The sequence below is a fragment of the Oncorhynchus gorbuscha genome, linkage group LG01 (assembly GCF_021184085.1).
Source record: "Oncorhynchus gorbuscha isolate QuinsamMale2020 ecotype Even-year linkage group LG01, OgorEven_v1.0, whole genome shotgun sequence".
Lineage (NCBI taxonomy): Eukaryota > Metazoa > Chordata > Actinopteri > Salmoniformes > Salmonidae > Oncorhynchus > Oncorhynchus gorbuscha.
In genome coordinates this window covers 13,477,362-13,498,715 of record NC_060173.1, presented here as the reverse complement: position 1 = coordinate 13,498,715, position 21,354 = coordinate 13,477,362, and positions in this window count along the sequence as shown.

Sequence of the window (21,354 nt, the reverse complement as noted above, 5' to 3'; positions counted from 1 at the left end):
CATTGCCTTTCAATTATGTTGTTTTTCCTAAATGTGTTAGACTCTTTTGTGTTATGGCTGATATTTAGAGCCAGAAAGATACCGTCTGTGTCCAATCATTCTTCTTGTTCCCAGATTCTCCAGGAGGGAGAGAGGGATGGAGAGAGGGCAAGAGAGAGAGAGAGAGAGAGAGAGAGAAAGCGAGAGAGGCATCAGGTGTGAATCTGGAGCTCTGGAGCAGATGGTACAAAGCCGACTCTGGAGAGTTGTCTGGCTGCTGTCTCTCTCTCTCTCTCTGTGTGTTCACATACATGGGGTTTTGTGTGCTCGTGCATTGGTGTGTGTGTGTATGCGCACGTGGACAGGCCATATCTGAATATGATACAGAAAATGTTCTAGTGATTAATGTAGTTTTACCCTGGTCTCAGGGCTGAATGTACTTTTACCCTGGTCCCAGGGCTTGCTAAACTACCATCTGGTATTGGTCTCCTTCCTCTGGATTTCTCTGTACCATCTAAATCTCTGTCGACTTGCTCTAAAAACTCAAGGCCTCTGGGTTTCCCCCTCTTTTCCTTGTTCCCTCACTGGCTTCAGGCTGCTAGTAGCCATCCTTGTAGTCTCTTCCCATAGCTGCCGTGTCTCCATGAGTCTGGCAAGCAAGTGGACCCACCTTGTGAATAGAGGACAAGGATGCTGTGCATAGACATCTCTCACATACAGTAGCTGAGGTTGAGGGTTTGCATTTTGAAGAGGACAATTATTTTATGTCCAGAACAATGAAAACAAAGCTTAACACCCTGAGGCACAGTACAGTCAGATATTCATCCCCCAAATCATGCAACCCGCCTCACCCAATGTGGTACGGATCTGCAATTTTTTAGACCTTATAACTGGAACCTCCATCAGAAGCTAGCCAGATAATTAGCTACTTGCTATTTAGTCATTGTTAGCCACTGCTAGCGGTTTTTACCGTTAGCTCGGACTCCAGCCCCTTTATCCCGGGTAGCCCAGATAATACCTGCCAGTCTGCACAGCGCGATTTCAGCTCTGAGCATATCAGACTGCTTTTTTTCCCACTACATCTTTGGATTCCTGCCGCAAGCTCTGGACCAGATCTTCGCAGCTAGCTAGTTGCTACCCAGTGGCTATTGTGACTAACGCCCTTGTTTTACATTTACATTTAAGTCATTTAGCAGACGCTCTTATCCAGAGCGACCTTGTCCAGAAGCTTGCACCAGTTAGCCTCGAGCTAGGCCCATCTCCCGGCTAGCAAACGAAGTACACCAACTACAATACCTCTCTTGCCAATTGGCCTGGACCCTTTGTCGACACGGAGCCCGCTGATTCATCACGACTGGTCTGCTGACGTAATTTGGCCAATGTGCTCGAAACCGGACTTGGCGTCGTGGATGTTGGTGATGAACCATCTGCTATCCCCGGCCTGCTAGCTTCCTGAACGCTGTGTCTCCCGCTCGCCTAGCGTAGTAATCGACTACCAAACGGCTCCCTGTTTCATCTATTGCTGCTCATTGGACCATATGGTCACTCGGCTACACAGGCAATGCCTGCTGGACTGTTCATTAACACGGTTCTTCCTTTTGTTTATCTGTCGGCCCCAGCCTCGAACTCAGGCCCTGTGTGTAGTTAACTGACCCTCTGCCCATTCATCGCCATTTACCCGTTGTTGTTGTCCTAGCTGTTTACCTGTTGTTGTCTCACCCTTTGTTGTCTTAGCTCTCCCAATCAACACCTGTGATTGCTTTATGCATTACTCTAATGTCAATATGCCTTGTATACTGTTGTTTAGAGCAGCTCTCATTGTTTTATTTTACTGTGGAGCCTCTAGTCCTGCTCAACATGCCACAGATAACCCCCTTGTCTCACCCCCCACACATGCGGAGACCGCACATAGCTTAACTGGCGCCTCCAGAGATGCAACCTCTTTCATTGTCACTCAATGCCTAGGTTTACCCCACTGTACTCACACCCTACCATACACTATGCCCTGAATCTATCCTACCTCGCCCAGAAATCTGCTCCGTTTATTCTCTATTCCCAATGCACTAGACGACCAGTTCTTTTAACCTTTAGCCGTACCCTCATCCTACTCCTCCTTTGTTCCTCTGGTGATGTAAAAGTTATCCCAGGCCCTCTATCCCCCCCAGGCGCTCTCATTTGTTAACTCCTGCAACAGTAAAAACCTTGGCTTCATGCATGTTAACATCAGAAGCCTCCTCCCTAAGTTTGCTGTATACACTGCTTTAGCACACTCCGCCAACACTGTAAAGTCCATTTTGAATAAGAGTACTTCCTCCCAGCTGCCCACTGCACTGAGACTAGGAAGCACTCACTGATAAATCCACGATAATCGAGAATTTGAATAAGCATTTCTCTACTGCTGGCCATGCTTTCCACCTGGCTACCCCAACCCCGGCTAACAGCTCTACACCCCCCGAAGCAACTGGTCCACCCCCCCCCCCCTCCCTACAAATCAGCTGGGCTAGACTATCTGGACCTTCTCTTCCTAAAATTATCTCCCGCCATTGTTGCAACCCCTATTACTAGTTTGTTCAACCTCTTTCGTATCATCTGAGATTCCTAAGATTGGAAAGCGGCCACGGTCATTCCCCTCTTCAAAGGGGGAGACACTCTAGACCAAAACTGTTACAGACCTATATCCATCCTGCTCTGCCTTTCTAAAGTCTTCGAAAGCCAAGTTAACAAACAGATCACCGATCATTTTGAATCTCACCGTACCTTCTCCGCTATGCAAACTGGTTTCCGAGCTGGTAACAGTTGCACCTCAGCCATGCTCAAGGTCCTAAACCATATCATAACCGCCATCGACAAAAGACAGTACTGTGCAGCCGTCTTCATTGACCTGTTCAAGGCTTTCGACTCTGTCAATCACCGTACTCTTATCGGCAGACTCGACAGCCTTGGTTTCTCTAATGACTGCCTCTCCACTAACTACTTCGCAGATAGAGTTCAGTGTGTCAAAACGGAGGGCCTGTTGTCCAGACCTCTGGCAGTCTCTATAGGGTGCCACAGGGTTATATTCTCGGGCCGACTCTTTTCTCTGTATGTAGTGTATCAATGATGTCGCTCTCTCTGCGGGTGATTCTTTGATCCACATCTATGTAGACGACACCATTCTGTATACATCTGACCTTTCTTTGGACACTGTTTTAACAAACCTCCAAACGAGCTTCAACGCCATACAACACTCATTCCGTGGCCTCCAACTGCTCTTAAATGCTAGTCAAACTAAATGCATGCTTTTCAACCGAATGCTGCCCACACCCACCCACTCCCCCGACTAGCATCACTACTCTAGACGGCTCTGACTTAGGAAATGTGGACAACTTTAAATACCTAGGTATCTGGCTAGACTGTAAACTCTCCTTCCAGACTTACATTAATCATCTCCAATCCAAAATTCAATCTATAATTGGCTTCCTATTTCGCAACAAAACCTCCATCACTCATGCTGCCAAAGATACCCTCGTAAAGCTGACTATCCTACCGATCCTTGACTTCGGTGATGTGATTTACAAAATAGCCTGCAACACTCTATTCAGCAAATTGGATGCAGTCTATCAGAGTGCCATCCGTTTTGTCACCAAAGCCCCATATACCACCCACCACTACGGCTTGTATGCTCTCGTTGGCTGGTCCTCGCTACATATTCAACGCCAAACCCACTGGCTCCAGGTCATCTATAAGTCTTTGCTAGGTAAAGCTCTGCCTTATCTCAGCACACTGGTCACCATAAAAACACCAACCCGTAGCACGTGCTCCAGCAGGTACAGTGCCTTGCGAAAGTATTCGGTCCCCTTGAACTTTGCGACCTTTTGCCACATTTCAGGCTTCAAATATAAAGATGTAAAACTGTATTTTTTTGTGAAGAATCAACAACAAGTAGGACACAATTATGAAGTGGAACGACATTTGTTGGATATGTCAAACTTTTTTAACAAATCAAAAACTGAAAAATTGGTCATCATCAAAGCCAACATCTTCTTTGGCCGCCGATCCTTCCAGTTCTCTGTTGTCAATGACTGGAACGAATTGAAAAATCACTGAAGTTGGAGACTTATGTCTCCCTCACTAACTTTAAGCATCAGCTGTCAGAGCAGCTTACTGATCGCTGCAGCTGTACACAGTCCATCTGTAAATAGCCCATCCAACCAACTACCTACCTCATCCCCATATTTGTTTTTGTTTTTCTGCTCTTTTGCACACCAGTATTTCTACTTGCACATCATCATCTGCACATATATCACTCCAGTGTAAATTGCTAAATTGTAATAACTTTGCCACTATTGGCCTATTTATTGCCTTACCTCCTTACTTAATTTGTTCCACAGCGGCCATGGATGCAACTGTCAGTCGATTTCCTGACCGGTCTCCCCCTCACAGGGAACACTACGATCCTGGTCGTTGTGGATTGTTTCTCTAAGTCCTGCCGTCTCCTCCCTATGCCCGGTCACCCTACGGCCCTACAGACTGCGGAGGCCTTGTTTACGCATGTCTTCTGGCACTACGGGGTGCCTGAGGATATAGTGTCTGATCGGGGTCCTCAGTTCACGTCAAGGGTCTGGAGGGCGTTCATGGAACGTCTGGGGGTCTCGATCAGCCTTACCTCGGGTTTTCACTCCGAGAGTAATGGGCAGGTGGAGAGAGTGAACCAGGATGTGGGTAGGTTTCTGCTGTCTTATTGCCAGAACTGGCCGGGGCATGGGCAGCATTCGTGCCCTGAGCCGAGATGGCTCAGAACTCAGTCCGCCACTCCTCCACTAACCTCTCCCCCTTCCAGTGCATACGCGCCTTGGCATCAGAGTCAGATCGAGGCTCCTGCGGTGGACAACTGGTTCAGGCGCGCGGAGGAGACCTGGGACGCCACCCATGTTCACCTTCAGCTGGCTGTGCTTCGCCAGAAAGCCAACGCAGACCGTTACTGCAGTGAGGCCCCGGTTTTCGCACAGGGGAACCGGGTCTGGCTCTCGACCCTCCACCTGCCCCTCCACCTGCTCTGCCGGAAGCTGGGGCCGCGGTTTGTGAGGCCATTTAATGTCCTGAGGAGACTGAACGAGGTTAGTTACAGGTTACAGCTTCCGCCTGATTACCGTATTAACCCCTCGTTCCATGTGTCTCTCCTAAGGCCGGTGGTGGCTGGCCCGCTCCAGGAATCTGAGGTGCGGGAGGTTCCTCCGCCCCCTCTGGACACCGAGGGGGCCCCGGCGTATTCTGTTCGATCTATACTGGATTAGTTGGATGTCATTTTGGGTAGAGCAGACATTTCCAGTCCTATTTATGATATAGTTTACAAAGATTATACCATTTAAAAAAATAATTTAGAAGCATTTTGTTTTGTATATTTGAGTTTAACCATAATATTTGTTGTAATATTTGTTCGGTCTTTTCTGGTGGATTAAAATGAAATTGAAACCAACTTTCAATGGCTTGTTATAAAAAATAGCGATATGTTTTAGATTATATTATTTTCAAATTAACTGAAAGTGAGAGTTTGTAATCGTAATAAAGGGAAAAAGGCCATTCTTGAACATGGGATGAGACATTCTTACTAATCTGCTAGAGCAGAGGTTCCCAAACTTTTTATAGTCCCGTACCTCTTCAAACATTCAACCTCCAGTTGCATCCCCCTCTAGCACCAGGGTCAGCTCACTCTCAAATGTAGTTTTTTTGTCATCATTGCAAGGCTGCCACACACTATACGATACATTTATTAAACATAATAATGAGTGTGTATTTTTGTCACAAGCCGGGTCGTGGTAAGTGACAAAGAGCTCTTATAGGACCAGGGGAGAAATAATAATATAATAATAATCAATAATTGTGCTCTTTATTTAGCCATCTTACATATAAAACCTTAGTTGATCATCAAAAATTGTGAATAATTCACCACAGGTTAATGAGAAGGGTGTGCTTGAAGGGATGCTCATAACTCTGCAATGTTGGGTCGTATTGGAGAGAGTTTCGGTCTTAAATCCTTTTCCACACACAGTCTGTGTCTGTATTTAGTTTTCATACTAGTGAGGACCGAGAATCCACTCTCACATAGGTACGTGGTTGCAAAGGGCATCAGTGTCTTAACAGCATGATTTGCCAAGGCAAGAAACTGAGTGCAGCCCTATCCAGAAATCTGGCAGTGGCTTCTGATTAAATTGTTGCACTTTCGATGAGCCTCTCTTGTTCAGATATTGGTAAGTGGAGTGGAGGCAGGGCATGATAGGGATAACGAATCCAGTTGTTTGTGTCGTCCTTTCCAGGAAAGTACCTGCGTAATTGCGCACCCAGCTCACTCAGGTGCTTCACTATATCACATTTGACGTTGTCTATAAGCTTGAGTTCCTTTGCACACAAAAAATCATACAAAGATGGAAAGACCTGTGTGTTGTCCTTGTTAATGCAGGTAGAAAAGAGCTCCAACTTCTTAATTATAGCCTCAATTTTGTCCCGCACATTGAATATAATTGCAGAGAGTCCCTGTAATCCTAGATTCAGATCATTCAGGGTTTGCAGAAGAGGATGTCTTAATTAATTGATCCCCCATAAACGTAACGGACATATAGCAGGAGTTGTGCCAGGTCCGCCACGCCTGTTGACTCATCCATGCAACTTTTCAGGGAAGTTAGGAACCAATATACACAGGCAGTTAAGAAAGCTAAGGCTAGCTTTTTCAAGCAGAAATTTGCATCCTGTAGCACACACTCAAAATAGTTCTGGTACACTGTAAAGTCCATGGAAAATAAGAGCACCTCCTCCCAGCTGCCAACTTCACTGAGGTTAGGAAACACTGTCACCACTGATAAATCCACTATAATTTAGAATTTTGATAAGCATTTTTCTATGGCTGGCCATGCTTTCCACCTGCCTACCCCTACCCCGGTCATCTGCCCTGCACTCCCCACAGCAACTCGCCCAAGCCTCCCTGATTTCTCCTTTACCCAAATGAGAAGGGTGTTAAGTTTGCTGAAAATAAACGCAGTTGACAGGGAGAGGACGTTTTTTTGCTGAGTTTATATTGTGGATAAAGAGTTACCTGTCTGACAGAACACAGAGGGTGTTCTTTAATGGATGCCTCTCCAACATAATCCAGGTAGATTCAGGAATCCCCATGGCAGCTGTCTAGGACCCTTACCCTTTCAATCTTTACTAACGCCATCTTTACTTGCTTTGAGTAAAGCCAAGTCTATGTATGCGGATGCAGATGACTCGAGACTATACACGTCAGCTACTACAGTGACTGAAATGACTGCAACACTTAACAAAACGCTGCAGTTAGTTTCAGAATGGGTGGCAAGGAATAAATTAGTCCTAAATATTTCAAAAGGCATTGTATTTGGGACAAATCATTCACTAAACCCTAAACCTCAACTTAATCTTGTAATAAAGAATGTGTAAATTGAGCAAGTTGAACTGCTTGGAGTAACCCATCAAATCAAATCAAATCAAATTTATTTATATAGCCCTTCGTACATCAGCTGATATCTCAAAGTGCTGTACAGAAACCCAGCCTAAAACCCCAAACAACAAGCAATGCAGGTGTAGAAGCACAGTGGCTAGGAAAAACTCAGTAGAAAGGCCAAAACCTAGGAAGAAACCTAGAGAGGAACCAGGCTATGTGGGGTGGCCAGTCCTCTTCTGGCTGTGCCGGGTGGAGATTATAACAGAACATGGCCAAGATGTTCAAATGTTCATAAATGACCAGCATGGTCGAATAATAACAAGGCAGAACAGTTGAAACTGGAGCAGCAGCACAGTCAGGTGGACCGGGGACAGCAAGGAGTCATCATGTCAGGTAGTCCTGGGGCACGGTCCTAGGGCTCAGGTCCTCCGAGAGAGAGAAAGAAAGAGAGAATTAGCGAGAGCATATGTGGGGTGGCCCGTCCTCTTCTGGCTGTGCCGGGTGGAGATTATAACAGAACATGGCCAAGATGTTCAAATGTTCATAAATGACCAGCATCGTCGAATAATAGTAAGGCAGAACAGTTGAAACTGGAGCAGCAGCATGGCCAGGTGGACTGGGGACAGCAAGGAGCCATCATGTCAGGTAGTCCTGGGGCATGGTCCTAGGGCTCAGGTCAGTTGAAACTGGAGCAGCAGCATGGCCAGGTGGACTGGGGACAGCAAGGAGTCATCATGTCAGGTAGTCCTGGGGCATGGTCCTAGGGCTCAGGTCCTCCGAGAGAGAGAAAGAAAGAAGGAGAGAATTAGAGAATGCACACTTAGATTCACACAGGACACCGAATAGGACAGGAGAAGTACTCCAGATATAACAAACAGACCCTAGACCCCCGACACAAACTACTGCAGCATAAATACTGGAGGCTGAGACAGGAGGGGACAGGGCCAAACAGGAAGGATATAACCCCACCCACTTTGCCAAAGCACAGCCCCCACACCACTAGAGGGATATCTTCAACCACCAACTTACCATCCTGAGACAAGGCTGAGTATAGCCCACAAAGATCTCCGCCATGGCACAGCCCAAGTGGGGGGGGGGGGGCGCCAACCCAGACAGGATGACCACAACAGTGAATCAACCCACTCAGGTGACGCACCCCCTGCAGGGACGGCATGAGAGAGCCCCAGCAAGCCAGTGACTCAGCCCCTGTAATAGGGTTAGAGGCAGAGATTCCCAGTGGAAAGAGGGGAACCGGCCAGGCAGAGACAGCAAGGGCGGTTCGTTGCTCCAGAGCCTTTCCGTTCACCTTCCCACTCCTGGGCCAGACTACACTCAATCATATGACCCACTGAAGAGATGAGTCTTCAGTAAAGACTTAAAGGTTGAGACCGAGTTTGCTTCTCTGACATGGGTAGGCAGACCGTTCCATAAAAATGGAGCTCTATAGTAGAAAGCCCTGCCTCCAGCTGTTTGCTTAGAAATTCTAGGGACAATTAGGAGGCCTGCGTCTTGTGACCGTAGCGTACGTGTAGGTATGTACGGCAGGACCAAATCAGAGAGATGGGTAGGAGCAAGCCCATGTAATGCTTTGTAGGTTAGCAGTAAAACCTTAAAATCAGCCCTTGCTTTGACAGGAAGCCAGTGTAGAGGCTAGCACTGGAGTAATATGATCAATTTTTTTGGTTCTAGTCAGGATTCTAGCAGCCGTATTTAGCACTAACTGAAGTTTATTTAGTGCTTTATCGGGGTAGCCGGAAAGTAGAGCATTGCAGTAGTCTAACCTAGAAGTGACAAAAGCATGGATGAATTTTTCTGCATCATTTTTGGACAGAAAGTTTCTGATTTTTGCAATATTACGTAGATGGAAAAAAGCTGTCCTCAAAATGGTCTTGATCTGTTCTTCAAAAGAGAGATCAGGGTCCAGAGTAACGCCGAGGTCCTTCACAGTTTTATTTGAGACGACTGTACAACCATTAAGATTAATTGTCAGATTCAACAGAAGATCTCTTTGTTTCTTGGGACCTAGAACAAGCATCTCTGTTTTGTCCGAGTTTAATAGTAGAAACCCATGGATTGTAAACTGTCATGGCCAAAACATATTGATACAACAGTTGCTAAAATGGGGAGAAGTCTGTCCATCATAAGGAGCTGCTCTACCTTCTTAACAGCAATATCAACAAGGCAGGTACTACAGGCTCTAGTTTTGTTGCATCTGGACTACGGTTCAGTCATGTGGTCAGGTGCCACAAAGAGGGATTTAGGAAATTGCAATTGGCTCAGAGTGGGGCCACCCGGCTGGCCCTTGGATGTACATGTAGAGCTAGCATTAATGATATGCATGTCAATCTCTCCTGGCTCGAAGTGGAGGAGAGATTGACGTCATCACTACTTTAATTTCTGAGAGCTATTGACATGTTGAAAGCATCGAGCTGTCCGTTTAAAATGCTAGCACACAGCTCAGACACCCATGCATAGCCCACAAGACATGCCACCAGAGGTCTCTTCACAGTCCCCAAGTCCAGAACCGACTATGGGAGGCGCAAAGTTCTACATAGAGCCATGACTACATGGAACTCTATTCCACATCAGGTAACTGATGCAAGCAGTAGAATCAGATTTTAAAAATAGATACAAATACACTTTATGGAACAGCAGGGACTGTGAAGCAACACAAACATAGGCACAGGCACATGCATACACACACACAATAACATACACACATGTACACATGGATTTTGTGTTGTAGATATGTGGTAGTGGAGTAGGGGCCTGAGGGCACACACTTAGTGTGTTGTGAAATCTGTCATGAATGTATTGTAACGTTTTTAAAATTGTATAAAATTCCTTAATTTTGCCAGACCCCAGGAAGAGTAGCTGATGCCTTGGCAGCAGCTAATGGGGATGCATAATAAACCCCAGGAAGAGTAGCTGATGCCTTGGCAGCAGCTAAAGGGGATGCATAATAAACCCCAGGAAGAGTAGCTGATGCCTTGGCAGCAGCTAAAGGGGATGCATAATAAACCCCAGGAAGAGTAGCTGATGCCTTGGCAGCAGCTAATGGAGATCCATAATAAACCCCAGGAAGAGTAGCTGATGCCTTGGCAGCAGCTAATGGGGATGCATAATAAACCCCAGGAAGAGTAGCTGATGCCTTGGCAGCAGCTAATGGGAATGCATAGTAAACCCCAGGAAGAGTAGCTGATGCCTTGGCAGCAGCTAAACCCCAGGAAGAGTAGCTGATGCCTTGGCAGCAGGATGCATAATAAACCCCAGGAAGAGTAGCTGATGCCTTGGCAGCAGCTAAAGGGGATGCATAATAAACCCCAGGAAGAGTAGCTGATGCCTTGGCAGCAGCTAATGGAGATCCATAATAAACCCCAGGAAGAGTAGCTGATGCCTTGGCAGCAGCTAATGGGGATGCATAATAAACCCCAGGAAGAGTAGCTGATGCCTTGGCAGCAGCTAATGGGGATGCATAATAAACCCCAGGAAGAGTAGCTGATGCCTTGGCAGCAGCTAATGGGGATGCATAATAAACCCCAGGAAGAGTAGCTGATGCCTTGGCAGCAGCTAATGGGAATGCATAGTAAACCCCAGGAAGAGTAGCTGATGCCTTGGCAGCAGCTAAAGGGGATGCATAATAAACCCCAGGAAGAGTAGCTGATGCCTTGGCAGCAGCTAAAGGGGATGCATAATAAACCCCAGGAAGAGTAGCTGATGCCTTGGCAGCAACTAATGGGGATGCATAATAAACCCCAGGAAGAGTAGCTGATGCCTTGGCAGCAGCTAATGGGGATGCATAATAAACCCCAGGAAGAGTAGCTGATGCCTTGGCAGCAGCTAATGGGGATGCATAATAAACACCAGGAAGAGTAGCTGATGCCTTGGCAGCAGCTAATGGAGATCCATAATAAACCCCAGGAAGAGTAGCTGATGCCTTGGCAGCAGCTAATGGAGATCCATAATAAACCCCAGGAAGAGTAGCTGATGCCTTGGCAGCAGCTAATGGGGATGCATAATAAACCCCAGGAAGAGTAGCTGATGCCTTGGCAGCAGCTAATGGAGATCCATAGTAAACCCCAGGAAGAGTAGCTGATGCTTTGGCAGCAGCTAATGGGGATGCATAATAAATACAAATGGGAGTGGTTTTAACATGCTAAGAACGGTCCTCTGAGTACATCAATAAAGGTTTGGTATACCTCAACTGGTATGCCATCCAGCCCTGGAGTTTCCCCAGACTTAATAAAGGATTTAATTGCATCAAGAAGTCCCTACTCTGGAATTTGGCCTTCACATGAGTCTTTCTGTACAGCTGCTAATTTTACATTATTATTTAAAATGAAATCCACACAATTAACTTTGGTTAGTGGAGATGGAGGAGACTGAAATTAAAACATAGGCTTAAAGTACTTTACTTCCTCTTTCAAAATATTGTTCGGTGAATCATGGTAGTATTTCTATGTTGAAGATTTAAAAAAATATTTGGTGAATTTTTTTCCCCATATACCATTCAGTTTCCTATATTTTTGATAATATATTTCACTTGATCTTTCTTGAATAAGTTCCTCAATTTTTTTCCTCTGACTTATTCTGTGCCTCTATGGTACAGTTTTTATTGCTATCTATCTGTACTGTTAGTCCTTCTATATCCTTTGTTAATATGAACTTGTTTTAAAGATGAATATTGCAATGCATGGCCTCTAAGTGTTCCATACAATAAGGGGATCTGCTGTACCTATATCATGTCTGAAAAAGTCAGTTATAAATTCTTCTGTCCTTGTTAAAAACAAGTTATCATCCAATTGGCTTTGATAAAATTTCCAATATCCTCGCCCACATGGAAATTCTGTAAGAGTAATGTATATGCCATTTTGTTTTTAGTTAGTTTTCTTTGATTAATCTTTCCCTGTTCATTCTTCTTCTTTTGCCGCCTTCACAATGATGTCTAGCTTCTTTGATTCTTTTATTAGTTTGACTACAGCAATTTATCACTTGCACTATAAATACAACAAAGTCCCCCTTCTTCACTGTTAGTGTGTTGGAATCCTTCTCGTGAACGAGATTCACTACATACTGTGGAACATCCAATACCATCTCATCCCTACATACTCCTTCAGCTATTTTCACTTCCTCCACATAGGATACCTGTTGGAAGGCCCTGATCCTAGCTACTGCAACCTCCTTCATCCTTACATGGCACTCTGGGAATTTATGAATGTGATTCCCATCGCAATTACAACAACATTCTTCATCAGACTCTTCAACTACTACATATTTATTCCTTTGACAAACACTTGCCACGTGTTCAAACTGTTTACAATTGTAACACTGCAGCGGTTTCTGTACATACGGTCTCACTTCATATTTCACATACCCAAGACTCAGGAGAACCACTTCACCAAATGACAGTAAACCCGATAGGTTTTGCTCCTTCTTTCCATCTATCATTCGGGTCAAGCGGCGTGCGTCTACCACTCCGGGCACGTTATCTCTAAACCACACAGATTCTATATTCAACAAGACACCGGAGATGACAACTTTAACAAGTGCCCTACTTTCCATATCATCTTGTAGAGACACAGAGAGCTTTCTCCTTTTGCGCTTTTGACACGCAAAATAAAAAATAATACCACTCCTGGTAACTCTGACCGATTCCACTTTTCCCCAATTTGTTTTTCACCATCTTCGAGATCGCAAACGGGTCACCCAAAAAAGCATCATTGCTCGTGAATTTCATTTCAACCATAAACTGCTGTTCTTTTCTAACTTTAGCCTTTTTTACTCCACTCTTTGTCACCATCGTCCACTCATTCTCACCAACTGTACTTGCGCCAACAGAATCACACAACGCTTCGTCTTCCTCCATTGCTGGCAGTTGGCAACCAACTTTAAGGTGCATTACCATCACCAACTGGACTGGAGTGTGGACCTAGTTCATCTTTTTATTTTGTATGTGTATCTATTATGCATCCCCATTAGTTACTGCCAAGGCAACAGCTACCCTTCCTGGGATGTATTATGGATCCCCATTAGCTCCTGCCAAGGCAACAGCTACTCTTCCTGTGGTTTATTATGGATCCCCATTAGCTCCTGCCAAGGCAACAGCTACCCTTCTGCGGGTATATTATGGATCCCCATTAGTTCCTGCCAAGGCAACAGCTACCCTTCCTGGGATGTATTATGGATCCCCATTTCCTCCTGCCAAAGCAGCAGCTACTCTTCCGCGGGTTCATTATGGATCCCCATTAGCTCCTGCCAAGGCAGCAGCTACTCTTCCTGGGGTTTATTATGGATCCCCATTAATTCCTGCCAAGGCAGAAGCTACTCTTCCTGGTGTTTATTATGGATCACCGTTAGTTCCTGCCACGGCAGCAGCTCCTCTTCCTGGGGTTTATTATGGATCATCATTAGTTCCTGCCAAGGCAGCAGCTACTCTTCCTGGGGTTTATTATGGATCCCCATTAGTTCCTGCAAGGCAGAAGCACAGATTTCACAATACATTAAGTGTGAGACCTCTGGCCAATACTCTGCTACAACACACAATCCAGATGTACGTGTGTGTATAGTGTGCATGTTATGTGTATTTATTTGTATGCGTGTGTTTGTACATGTACATGCTGTTCCATAAGGTGTATTTTTATCTGTTTTTTTAAAATCGGATTCTACAGTTACCTGATGTGAAATGTAGCCATGGCTCTATGTAGTACTGTGCTCCTCCCATAGTCTGTTCAGGACTTGGGGACTGTGAAGAGACCTCTGGTGCCATGTCTTGTGGGGTAAGCATGGGTGTCCGAGCTGTGTGCTAGTAGTTTAAACAGACAGCTCAGTGCATTCAACATGTCAATACTTACAAAAACAAGTAGTGATGAAGTTCATCTCTCCTCCACTTTGAGCCATGAGAGACTGACATGCATGTTATTAATGTTAGCTCTTCATGTACATTTAAGGGCCAGCCGTGGTGCCTTGTTCTTGGACAGGTCATCTTTCAATCACCCACGTGGGTTAGTATGCTTCTAAAAAACAATGAGTAGATGGCAGAGACGGGACTTCAAACCAAGTTCTATTTTAGTGCCTGGCTACGCAGATGCCCATTGATGTGCGTGAACAGTTTGGATGACAAACTGGAACGTGGGTGGTTTGGTCAGCATGTTATAGCGGGTGGACTTGGACAGGTCCACCAACAGAAGATGCTGTTGACTTTGGACAGAGGAGGTGGCAGATGCCCAGTGCCAATAAAGAGACTTGATGAGGATCTGTTCTGCTTAAAGGAGAGTAACATCAATGGGATTTTATCACCACTGATGTTACAACGAACTGAGGCAGTTACAGATGAATGTATATGGACATGGGGTATCCAAAGGGTAGATCGTAAACTATTAGTAGCTTGCAGTCCACATATGACGCTCGTGCAAGCATACTAGCCCACATAGGAGCATACTAACCCATGTGGGTGATTGAAAGATGTCTTAGCTGTGTCTGAATCCTGGCTAAGGAAGGCGACCAAAAACCGTGACATTTTCATTGCTAACTATAACATTTTCCGACAAGATAGAACTGCAAAAGGTGGCGGAATTGCAATCTACTGCAGAGATAGCTTGCAGAGTCCTCTCTTACTATCCAGATCTGTGCCCAAACAATACTTTTAAAAATCCACCTTTCCAGTAACAAGTCTCTCACCGTTGCGGATTGCTATAGACCATCTTCTGCCCCCAACTGTGTCCTGGACACCATACGTGAATTGATTGCCCCCATCTATCTTTAGAGCTCGTGCTGTTAGGTGACCTAAACTGGGACATGCTTAACACCCTGGCCATCCTATAATCTAAGCTTGATGCCCTCAGTCTCATACAAATGATCAATGAACCTACCAGGTACAACCCCAAATCTGTAAACACAGGCACCCTCATAGATATCATCCTAACCAACCTGCCCTGCAAATACACCTCTGCTGTCTTCAACGAGGATCTCAACGATCACTGCCTCATTGCTTGAGTCCGTAATGGGTCTGTGGTCAAACGTCCACCCCTCATCACTGTCAAACGCTCCCTAAAACACTTCAGCAAGCAGGCCTTTCTAATCGACCTGGCCTGGGTATCCTGGAAGGATATCGACCACATTCCGTCAGTAGAAGATGCCTGGTTATTCTTTGAAAGTGCTTTCCTCACAATCTTAAATAAGCATGCCCCATTCAAAAAATGTAGAACCAGGAACAGATATAGCTTTGGTTCACTTCAGATCTGACAGCCCTTGACCAGCACAAAAACATCCTGTGGCGTACGGCATTAGCATCAAATAGCCCCCGCGATATGCAACTTTTCAGGGAAGTTAGGAACAAATATACACAGGCAGTTAGAAAAGCTAGGCAAGCTTTTTCAAACCGAAATTTGCATCCTGCAGCACAAACTCCAAAAAGTTCCGGGACACTGTAAAGTCCATTGAGAATAAGAGCACCTCCTCGCAGCTGCCCACTGCACTGAGACTAGGAAACACTGTCATCATTGATAAATCACCGATAAATCCACAATAATTGAGAATTTCAATAAGCATTTTTCTATGGCTGGCCATGCTTTCCACCTGGTCACCCCTACCCTGGTCAATAGCCCTGCACCCCCGACAGCAACTTGCCCAAGCCTCCCCTGTTTCTCCTTCACCCAAATCCAGATAGCTGATGTTCTGAAAGAGATGCAAAATCTGGACCCCTACAAATCAGCAGGGCTAGACAATCTAGAGCTAGACATCCTCTCTTTCTAAAATGATCAGCCAAAATTGTTGCAACCCCTATTACTAGCCTGTTCAACCTCACTTTCGTATCATCTAAGATCCCCAAAGATTGGGAAGCTTCTGCGGTCACTCTAGACCCAAACTGCTACAGACCTATATCTATCCTACCTGGCCTTTCTAAAGTCTTTGAAAGCTAAGTTAACAAACAGATCACCGACCATTTCTAATCCCACCGTACCTTCTCCGCTATGCAATCTGGTTACCGAGCTGGTCATGGGTGCACCTCAGCCACGCTCAAGGTCCTAAACGATATCATAACCGCCATCGATAAGAGACAATCCTGTGCAGCTGTATTCGTCGACCTGGCCAAGGCTTTCGACTCTGTCAATCACCACATTCTTATCGGCAGACTCAACAGCCTTGGATTCTCAAATGACTGCCTCGCCTGATTCGCCAACTACTAGATAGAGTTCAGCGTGTCAAATCGGAGGGCCTGTTGTCCGGACCTCTGGCAGTCACTATGGGGGTGCCACAGGATTCAATTCTTGGGCCGACTCTCTTCTCTGTATACATCAATGATGTCACTCTTGCTGCTGGTGATTATTTGATCCACCTCTACGCAGATGACACTATTCTGTATAGCTCTGGCCCTTCTTTGGACACTGTGTTAACCTCCAGACGAGCTTCAATGCCATACAACTCTCCTTCCGTGGCCTCCAACTGCTCTTAAATGCAAGTAAAACTAAATGCATGCTCTTCAACTGCCTGCACCTGCCCGCCCTTCCAGAATCACTATTCTGGACGGTTCTGACTTAGAATATGTGGACAACTACAAATACTTAGATGTCTGGTTAGACTGTAAACTCTCCTTCCAGACTCACATTACACATCTCCAATCCAAAATGAAATCTAGAATCGGCTTCCTATTTCGCAACAAAGCATTCTTCCAAACATAGCCTCGTAAAACTGACTATCCTGCTGATCCTTGACTTCGGCGATGACATTTACAAAACAGCATCCAACACTCTACTCAGCAAATTGGATGCAGTCTATCACAGGGCCATCTGTTGTTTCACCAAAGCCCCATATACTACCCATCACTGCGACCTGTATGCTCTCGTTGGCTGGCCCTCGCTTCATATTCATCGCCTAACCCATTGCCTCCAGGTCATCTACAAGTCTCTGCTAGGTAAAGCCCCGCCTTATCTCAGCTCACTGGTCACCATAGCAGCACCCACCCATAGCACGCGCTCCAGCAGGTATATTTCACTGGTCACCCCCAAAGCCAACACCTCATTTAGCCGCCTTTCCTTCCAGTTCTCTGCTGCCAAACTGGAACGAATTGCAAAAATCCCTGAAGCTGGAGACCCATATCTCCCTCACTAAATTTAAGCACCAGCTGTCAGAGCAGCTCACAGATCACTGCACCTGTACATAGCCCATCTGTAAATAGCCCATCCAGCTACCTCATCCCCATACTGTTATTTTTTTGTTGCCCTTTTGCACCCCAGTATCTCTACTTGCCCATTCATCTTCTGCACATATATCAGTCCAGTGTTTAATTGCTAAATTGTCATTATTTTGCCACTATGGCCTATTTATTGCCTACCTCCCTTATCTTACCTCATTTGCGCACACTGTATATAGACTTTTTCTCTATTGTGTTCTTGACTGTATGAATGTTTACTCCATGTGTAAGTCTGTGTTGTTGTTTGTGTCGCACTGCTTTGCTTTATCTTGGCCAGGTCGCAGTTGTTAATGAGAACTTGCTCTCAACTAGCCTACCTGGTTAAATAAAGGTGAAATATAAAACAATATAAAAAAGATGAATGAGGTCCACACTCCAGTCCAGTTGGTGGCGGTAATGCACTTTAAAGTTGGTTGCCAACCACCATATAATATCCACAAAAGAAGAAGGAGCAGAAGAAGAAGAAGAAGAAGAAGAAGAAGAAGAAGAAGAAGAAGAAGCATGATAAGCAATTCTGAAAGTAAATTATTTTTTTTCATGTGTTCCATTGCAAACTGTCAGAAACAGTTTACATGGTAATTTTCAAGTGTACTAGTCTCAGTTCGCTTTGTAAGCAATACACACTTCCAATAGTTGTAGGAAATAGATGACAGTTTTTAACATTCTACCAGGTATTCTACATTCCAGCTAGTTTCTTCTAAGCTGGCATGTTACTGCACTGGCAACAGCTCTCCCCACTGCGAGCGGAAAAGGCTGATTTTTTAGCCTTCTCTAAAGGGATTAGAATGATGTAGTACCAAGTTACTGAAACCAAGCCTCTGCAGGAGTATGCTTGATATAAGATAGATGCTAGTCCTGTTGAACTGACAGACAACTGAAGAATATTGGTAGTCTGTCTGAGTTGTCAGACAACTGTTGACTCCCAAATAACATTTAACATTTAAGTCATTTAGCAGACGCTCTTATCCAGAGCGACTTACAAATTGGTGCATTCACCTTATGACATCCAGTGGGACAGTCACTATGGATTCCATACCTGATATCTTTTATTTAACTAGGCAAGTCAGTTAATAACACATTCTTATTTACAATGACAGGCTAGGAACAGTGGGTTAACTGCCTTGTTCAGGGGCAGAATGACATATCTTTGCCTTGTCAGCTCTGGGATTCAATCTAACAACCTTCCGGTTACTGGCCAAACCCTCTAACCACTAGGCTACCTGCAGCCCTGGTGGAAACATTCTCCTTAAAATTCCATGATCATTTCCAACACAGTTAAAAGCTGCATCAACTTGAAGTTGAAGACTCACCTTTGAGCGATTCTCTCTAATATTGAACTATTTAACAAACGTTTGTATTATTTTAACATGGAGAATAATTAAATTAAAAGTGTGCATTGATCCTGATTGTGCCGACACTTCAAACCATTACATCATGGAGAGTAATGACATAAAGGAATAGTTGGTTTGAAGTACACTGGAACAGATGCTCCCCATGATGATGTTTTACCACCCTCAGGTGGGCTGTCTGAAATGGTGGTGGTAAAAGCAATCATCTGTTTTATAAAGGGAATTGCGAATTGCCCCTCTGGTGAGAAAGATATTACAGGCCTCCCTCAACAGCCTATGCTTCTTTATAAGCCTTTTTAACACCAGGAAAAAAAGGTATCAAGAGAGATGACTATGCCTGTCCTTTACAATTTCATCTTGAGACCAAGCTTGCTGTCATGGTGCTTCAACAGGAAAGGGGAGAGAAGGAGAACATAACTTTGGGGGGGGGGGCAGGATCGGGGTTGGGAAAACCTTGTGCTAAATGACTGAAATATAAATGTAATGTAAGGACACAGGAGGGAAATGTGGTGGTGTGGTGTACTCAGACACGCAGAGGTGCAAACAAGATGCTCAGCCGGAGTGTTCTGGCTTACCATCTATCTGTTTCAGAGAGCTGAGGCATTAATACAGATATATCCCTGCCTTAGAATGTCGGAGTAGCAAAGTGCACTTATAGAGGCATGGGTTCTCTCAAGGCCATGGCTAATTCACCACTTTACTGTCTAATATCAGTGCTGCTCGCTTAGGCTTTCTCACAAAATCAGCAGAGTGATTCCATAGAGTATAATACTGTATATGCCATTTAGCAGATTCTATTATCCAAAGCACCTTCCAGTCATGCATGTATACGTTATTTTTGTATGGGGGGGTCCCAGGAATCGAACCCACTATCCTGGCTTTACAGGAGCCATGGGCTACCAACCAGAGCAAAGCCAGCCCAGCCCCCAAAACCCAGCCTCAGCCCCCAAAACCCAGCCTCAGCCCCCAAAACACAGCCTCAGCCCCAGCCCAGCTCCAGAGAGCTGGGTTTAGGATTAGTTATAATTTGCAGAATGTAATAGCAGTCTGGGTGTGCTTCCGTGAATTGATTAGCGAGCAGGCAGGCAGACAAGGCTCAGGCTCTGTCTACCCAGGCAGCTGGGGAGAGGATTGGTCACCTGTAATTCATCACTTCTATTACTGAGATGGTCATCCTTCCCTCCTCCATAATTCTCTTCTTCCCTCTTTCCATCATTCCCTCCTCAACAAGCTTTCACCGTCTCACTGCAGTATTAGACATTCATACTCATTCATGGGGGTGCCACAGGGTTCAATTCTCGGGCCGACCCTTTTCTCTGTATATATCAATGATGTTGCTCTTGCTGCGGGCGATTCCCTGATCCACCTCTACGCAGACGACACCATTGTATACACTTTCGGCCCGTCATTGGACACTGTGCTATCTAACCTCCAATCGAGCTTCAATGCCATACAACACTCCGTCCGTGGCCTCCAACTGCTCTTAAACGCTAGTAAAACCAAATGCATGCTTTTCAACCGATCGCTGCCTGCACCCGCATGCCCGACTAGCATCACCACACTGGATGACTCCGACCTTGAATATGTGGACACCTATAAGTACCTAGGTGTCTGGCTAGACTGCAAACTCTCCTTCCAGACCCATATCAAACATCTCCAATCGAAAATCAAATCAAGAATCGGCTTTCTATTCCGCAACAAAGCCTCCTTCACTCACGCTGCCAAGCTTACCCTAGTAAAACTGACTATCCTACCGATCCTCGACTTCGGCGACGTCATCTACAAAATTGCTTCCAACACTCTACTCAGCAAACTGGATGCAGTTTATCACAGTGCCATCCGTTTTGTCACTAAAGCACCTTATACCACCCACCACTGCGACTTGTATGCTCTAGTCGGCTGGCCCTCGCTACATATTCGTCTCCAGACCCACTGGCTTCAGGTCATCTACAAGGCCATGCTAGGCAAAGCTCCGCCTTATCTCAGCTCACTGGTCACGATGGCAACACCCATCCGTAGCACGCGCTCCAGCAGGTGTATCTCATTGATCATCCCTAAAGCCAACACCTCATTCGGCCGCCTTTCGTTCCAGTACTCTGCTGCCTGTGACTGGAACAAATTGCAAAAATCGCTGAAGTTGGAGACTTTTATCTCCCTCACCAACTTCAAACATCAGCTAGCTGAGCAGCTAACCGATCGCTGCAGCTGTACATAATCTATTGGTAAATAGCACACCCATTTTCACCTACCTCATCCCCACAGTTTTTATTTATTTACTTTTCTGCTCTTTTGCACACCAATATCTCTACCTGTACATGATCATTTATCACTCCAGTGTTAATCTGCAATATTGTAATTATTCGCCTACCTCCTCATGCCTTTTGCACACATTGTATATAGACTCC